A 6,447-nucleotide genomic window follows, 5' to 3' on the forward strand; every position below is an offset into this window, starting at 1 on the left:
AGAACAGAGAGTTAGAGAAAGAGGTGGGTGGAAGAGAACAACAGATCAGCACAGGAAAAGAAAACAGGGCGTTAGAGAAGGAGGCGGTGGAAGGGAACAGCAGATCAGCACGGGAGAAGAGAAAAGGGAGTTGGAGAAGAGGGCGGGGTGGAATAGAGCAGCACATCAGCACAGGAGAAGAGAAGAGAACAGGGAGTTCAAGAAGGAGGTGGGGTGGAAGAGAACAGCAGATTAGCACAGCAAAAGAGAACAAGGAGTTCAAGAAGGAGGCGGGTGGAAGAGAGCAGCAGATCAGCAGGGGAGTAGAGAACAGGGAGTTAAAGAAGGAGGTGGGGTAGAAGAGAGCAGCAGATCAGCACAGGAGAAGAGAAGACAACAGGGAGCTACAGAAGGAGGCGGTGGAAGAGAGCAGCACATCAGTACGGGAGAAGAGAAGAGAACAGGGAATTAGAGAAGGAGGTGGGTGGAAGAGAGCAGCAGATCAGCACAGCAGAAGAGAACAGGGAATTAGAGAAGGAGGTGGGTGGAAGAGAGCAGCAGATCAGCACAGCAAAAGAGAAGAGGGAGTTAAAGAAGGAGGCGGGTGGAAGAGAGTAGCAGATCTGCACAGGAGAAGAGAACAGGGAGTTAAAGAAGGAGGTGGGTGGAAGAGAGCAGCAGATCGGCACAGGAGAAGAGAGCAGGGAGTTACAGAAAGAGGCGGGTGGAAGAGAACAGCAGATTAGCACAGGAGAAGCGAACAGGGAGTTAAAGAAGGAGGTGGGGTGGAAGAGAGCAGCAGATCAGCACAGCAAAAGAGAACAGGGAGTTAAAGAAGGAGGTGGGGTGGAAGAGAGCAGTAGATCAGCACAGGAGAAGAGAAGAGAACAGGGAGTTAGAAAAGGAGGCAGGGTAGAAGAGAGCAGCAGATCAGCAGAAGTTAACATGGAGTTAAAGAAGGAGGCGGGGTGGAAGAGAGCAACAGATTAGCACAGGAGAAGAGAAGAGAACAGGGAATTATAGAAGGAGGCGGGTGGAAGAGAGCTGCAGATCACCACAGTAGAAGAGAACAGGGAGTTAAAGAAGTAGGTGGGTGGAAAAGAGCAGCTGATCAGCACAGGAGAAGAGAAGAGAACAGGGAGTTAGAGCAGGAGGTGAGGTGAAAGAGAGCAGCAGATCAGCCCAGCAGAAGAGAACGGGGAGTTAAAGAAGGAGGTGGGGTGGAAGAGAGTAGCAGAACAGCACGAGAGAAGAGAACAGGGAGGTAGAGAAGAAGGTGGGGTGGAAGAGAACAGCAGATCTGCACGAGAGAAGAGAACAGGGAGTTAAAGAAGGAGGTGGGTGGATGAGAGCAGCAGATCAGCACAGGAGAAGAGAACAGGGAGTTAAAGAAAGAGGCGGGGTGGAAGAGAACAGCAGATCGGCACAGGAGAAGAGAACCGGGAGTTACAGAAGGAGGTGGTGGAAAAGAACAGTAGATCAGTACCAGGAGAAGAGAACAGGGAGTTAGAGAAGGAGGCAGGGTGAATAAGAACAGTAAATCAGCACCGGAGAAGAGAAAAGGGAGTTAGAGAAGGAGGCGGATAGAAGAGAGCAAACAGATCATCACAGGAGAAGGCAACAAGGAGTTAGAGAATGAGGGGGGTGGAAGAGAAGAGCAGATCATCGCAGGAGAAGAGAATAGGGAGTTAGAGAAGGGGCGGTTGGAAAAGAGCAGCAGATCAGCACAGGAGAACAGAACAGGGAGTAAAAGAAGGAGGCTGGCGGAAAAGATTAGCAGATCAGCACAGGAGAAGAGAAGAGAAGAGAACAGGGAGTTAAAGAAGGAGGTGAGGTGGTAGAGAGCAGCAGATCAGCACAGGGGAAGATAGCAGGGAGTTAAAGAAGGAGGCGGGTGGAAGAGAACAGCTGATCAGCACAGCAGTAAAGAAGGAGGCGGGTGGAATAGAGCAGCAGATCAGCACAGGTGAAGAAAACATGGAGTTAAAGAAGGAGGTGGGGTGGAAGAGAGCAGCAGATCAGCGCAGGAGAAGAGAACAGGGAGTTAAGGAAGGAAGCGGGTTGAAGAGAAAAGCGTATTAGCACAGGAGAAGAGAACAGGGAGTTAGAGAAGGAGGCAGGGTGAAAGAGAACAGCAGATCAGCACCAGAGAAGAGAAAAGGGAGTTAGAGAAGGAGGCAGGGTGAAAGAGAACAGCAGATCAGCACAGGAGAGAGAACAGGGAGTTAGAGAAGGAGGTGGATGGAAGATAGCAGAAAGATCATCACAGGAGAAGAGAACAGGGAGTTAGAGAATGAGGCCGGAGGAAGAGAACAGCAGATCAGCATGGGAGAAGAGAACAGGGAGTTAGAGAAGGAGGCTGGGTGGAAGAGAACAGCAGATCAGCATGGGAGAAGAGAACAGGGAGTTAGAGAAGGAGGTGGTGGAAGGGAACAGCAGATCACCACAGGAGAAAAGAACAGAGTTAAAGAAGGAGGTGTGGTGGAAAAGAGCAGCAGATCAGCACAGGTGAAGAGAAAATAGTGTTAAAGAAGGAGGTGGGGTGGAAGAGAGCAGCAGATCAGCAGAGGAGAAGAGAACAGGGAGTTAAGGAAGGGAAGGAAGAGGGTGGAAGAGAATAGCATATTAGCAGAGGAGAAGAGAACAGGAAGTTAGAGAAGGAAGCGGGGGAAAGAGAACAGCAGATCAGCACAAGAGAAGATAACAGGGAGTGAAAGAAGGAGGCGGTGGAAGAGAACAGTAGTTCAGCATAGGAAAAGAGACTAGGGAGTTAAAGAATGAGGGGGGGTGGAAGAGAAGAGCAGATCATCGCAGGAGAAGAGAACAGGGAGTTAGAGAAGGGGCGGTTGGAAGAGAGCAGCAGATTAGCACAGGAGAACAGAACAGGGAGTTAAAGAAGGAGGCTGGCGGAAAAGATTAGCAGATCAGCACAGGAGAAGAGAAGAGAACAGGGAGTTAAAGAAGGAGGTGGGGTGGTAGAGAGCAGCAGATCAGCACAGGAGAAGATAGCAGGGAGTTAAAGAAGGAGGCGGGTGGAAGAGAACAGCTGATCAGCACAGCAGTAAAGAACAGAGTTAAAGAAGGAGGCGGGTGGAATAGAGCAGCAGATCAGCACAGGTGAAGAAAACATGGAGTTAAAGAAGGAGGTGGGGTGGAAGAGAGCAGCAGATCAGCGCAGGAGAAGAGAACAGGGAGTTAAGGAAGGAAGCGGGTTGAAGAGAAAAGCGTATTAGCACAGGAGAAGAGAACAGGGAGTTAGAGAAGGAGGCGGGGTGAAAGAGAATAGCAGATCAGCACCAGAGAAGAGAAAATGGAGTTAGAGAAGGAGGCAGGGTGAAAGAGAACAGCAGATCAGCACAGGAGAGAGAACAGGGAGTTAGAGAAGGAGGCGGATGGAAGATAGCAGATTGATCATCACAGGAGAAGAGAACAGGGAGTTAGAGAATGAGGCGGGAGGAAGAGAACAGCAGATCAGCATGGGAGAAGAGAACAGGGAGTTAGAGAAGGAGGCTGGGTGGAAGAGAACAGCAGATCAGCATGGGAGAAGAGAACAGGGAGTTAGAGAAGGAGGTGGTGGAAGGGAACAGCAGATCAACACAGGCGAAAAGAACAGAGTTAAAGAAGGAGGTGTGGTGGAAAAGAGCAGCAGATCAGCACAGGTGAAGAGAAAATAGAGTTAAAGAAGGAGGTGGGGTAGAAGAGAGCAGCAGATCAGCGCAGGAGAAGAGAACAGGGAGTTAAGGAAGGAAGCGGGTTGAAGAGAAAAGCGTATTAGCACAGGAGAAGAGAACAGGGAGTTAGAGAAGGAGGCGGGGTGAAAGAGAACAGCAGATCAGCACCAGAGAAGAGAAAATGGAATTAGAGAAGGAGGCAGGGTGAAAGAGAACAGCAGATCAGCACAGGAGAGAGAACAGGGAGTTAGAGAAGGAGGCGGATGGAAGATAGCAGAAAGATCATCACAGGAGAAGAGAAAAGGGAGTTAGAGAATGAGGCGGGAGGAAGAGAACAGCAGATCAGCATGGGAGAAGAGAACAGGGAGTTAGAGAAGGAGGCTGGGTGGAAGAGAACAGCAGATCAGCATGGGAGAAGAGAACAGGGAGTTAGAGAAGGAGGTGGTGGAAGGGAACAGCAGATCACCACAGGAGAAAAGAACAGAGTTAAAGAAGGAGGTGTGGTGGAAGAGAGCAGTAGATCAGCACAGGAGAAGAGAAGAGAACAGGGAGTTATAAAAGGAGGCAGGGTAGAAGAGAGCAGCAGATCAGCAGAAGTTAACATGGAGTTAAAGAAGGAGGCGGGGTGGAAGAGAGCAACAGATTAGCACAGGAGAAGAGAAGAGAACAGGGAATTAGAGAAGGAGGTGGGTGGAAGAGAGCAGCAGATCGGCACAGGAGAAGAGTACAGGGAGTTAGAGAAGGAGGCAGGGTGAATAAGAACAGCAAATCAGCACCGGAGAAGAGAAAAGGGAGTTAGAGAAGGAGGCGGATAGAAGAGAGCAAACAGATCATCACAGGAGAAGGCAACAAGGAGTTAGAGAATGAGGGGGGTGGAAGAGAAGAGCAGATCATCGCAGGAGAAGAGAACAGGGAGTTAGAGAAGGGGCGGTTGGAAGAGAGCAGCAGATCAGCACAGGAGAACAGAACAGGGAGTAAAAGAAGGAGGCTGGCGAAACGATTAGCAGATCAGCACAGGAGAAGAGAAGTGAACAGGGAGTTAAAGAAGGAGGTGGGGTGGTAGAGAACAGCTGATCAGCACAGCAGTAAAGAACAGAGTTAAAGAAGGAGGCGGGTGGAATAGAGCAGCAGATCAGCACAGGTGAAGAAAACCTACAGTTAAAGAAGGAGGTGGGGTGGAAGAGAGCAGCAGATCAGCGCAGGAGAAGAGATCAGGGAGTTAAGGAAGGAAGCGGGTTGAAGAGAAAAGCGTATTAGCACAGGAGAAGAGAATAGGGAGTTAGAGAAGGAGGCGGGGTGAAAGAGAACAGCAGATCAGCACCAGAGAAGAGAAAAGGGAGTTAGAGAAGGAGGCAGGGTGAAAGAGAACAGCAGATCAGCACCAGAGAAGAGAACAGGGAGTTAGAGAATGAGGCGGGAGGAAGAGAACAGCAGATCAGCATGGGAGAAGAGAACAGGGAGTTAGAGAAGGAGGCTGGGTGGAAGAGAACAGCAGATCAGCATGGGAGAAGAGAACAGGGAGTTAGAGAAGGAGGTGGGGTGAAAGAGAACAGCAGATCAGCACCAGAGAAGAGAACAGGGAGTTAGAGAATGAGGCGGGAGGAAGAAAACAGCAGATCAGCATGGGAGAAGAGAACAGGGAGTTAGAGAAGGAGGCTGGGTGGAAGAGAACAGCAGATCAGCATGGGAGAAGAGAACAGGGAGTTAGAGAAGGAGGTGGTGGAAGGGAACAGCAGATCACCACAGGAGAAAAGAACAGAGTTAAAGAAGGAGGTGTGGTGGAAAAGAGCAGCAGATCAGCACAGGTGAAGAGAAAATAGAGTTAAAGAAGGAGGTGGGGTGGAAGAGAGCAGCAGATCAGCAGAGGAGAAGAGAACAGGGAGTTAAGGAAAGGAAGGAAGAGGGTGGAAGAGAATAGCATATTAGCAGAGGAGAAGAGAACAGGAAGTTAGAGAAGGAAGCGGGGGAAAGAGAACAGCAGATCAGCACAAGAGAAGATAACAGGGAGTGAAAGAAGGAGGCGGTGGAAGAGAACAGTAGTTCAGCATAGGAAAAGAGACTAGGGAGTTAAAGAATGAGGGGGGGGGGGGTGGAAGAGAAGAGCAGATCATCGCAGGAGAAGAGAACAGGGAGTTAGAGAAGGGGCGGTTGGAAGAGAGCAGCAGATCAGCACAGGAGAACAGAACAGGGAGTTAAAGAAGGAGGCTGGCGGAAAAGATTAGCAGATCAGCACAGGAGAAGAGAAGAGAACAGGGAGTTAAAGAAGGAGGTGGGGTGGTAGAGAGCAGCAGATCAGCACAGGAGAAGATAGCAGGGAGTTAAAGAAGGAGGCGGGTGGAAGAGAACAGCTGATCAGCACAGCAGTAAAGAACAGAGTTAAAGAAGGAGGCGGGTGGAATAGAGCAGCAGATCAGCACAGGTGAAGAAAACATGGAGTTAAAGAAGGAGGTGGGGTGGAAGAGAGCAGCAGATCAGCGCAGGAGAAGAGAACAGGGAGTTAAGGAAGGAAGCGGGTTAAAGAGAAAAGCGTATTAGCACAGGAGAAGAGAACAGGGAGTTAGAGAAGGAGGCGGGGTGAAAGAGAACAGCAGATCAGCACCAGAGAAGAGAAAAGGGAGTTAGAGAAGGAGGCAGGGTGAAAGAGAACAGCAGATCAGCACAGGAGAGAGAACAGGGAGTTAGAGAAGGAGGCGGATGGAAGATAGCAGAAAGATCATCACAGGAGAAGAGAACAGGGAGTTAGAGAATGAGGCGGGAGGAAGAGAACAGCAGATCAGCATGGGAGAAGAGAACAGGG

This window comes from Lissotriton vulgaris, chromosome 8 (assembly GCF_964263255.1).
Source record: "Lissotriton vulgaris chromosome 8, aLisVul1.2, whole genome shotgun sequence".
NCBI lineage: Eukaryota > Metazoa > Chordata > Amphibia > Caudata > Salamandridae > Lissotriton > Lissotriton vulgaris.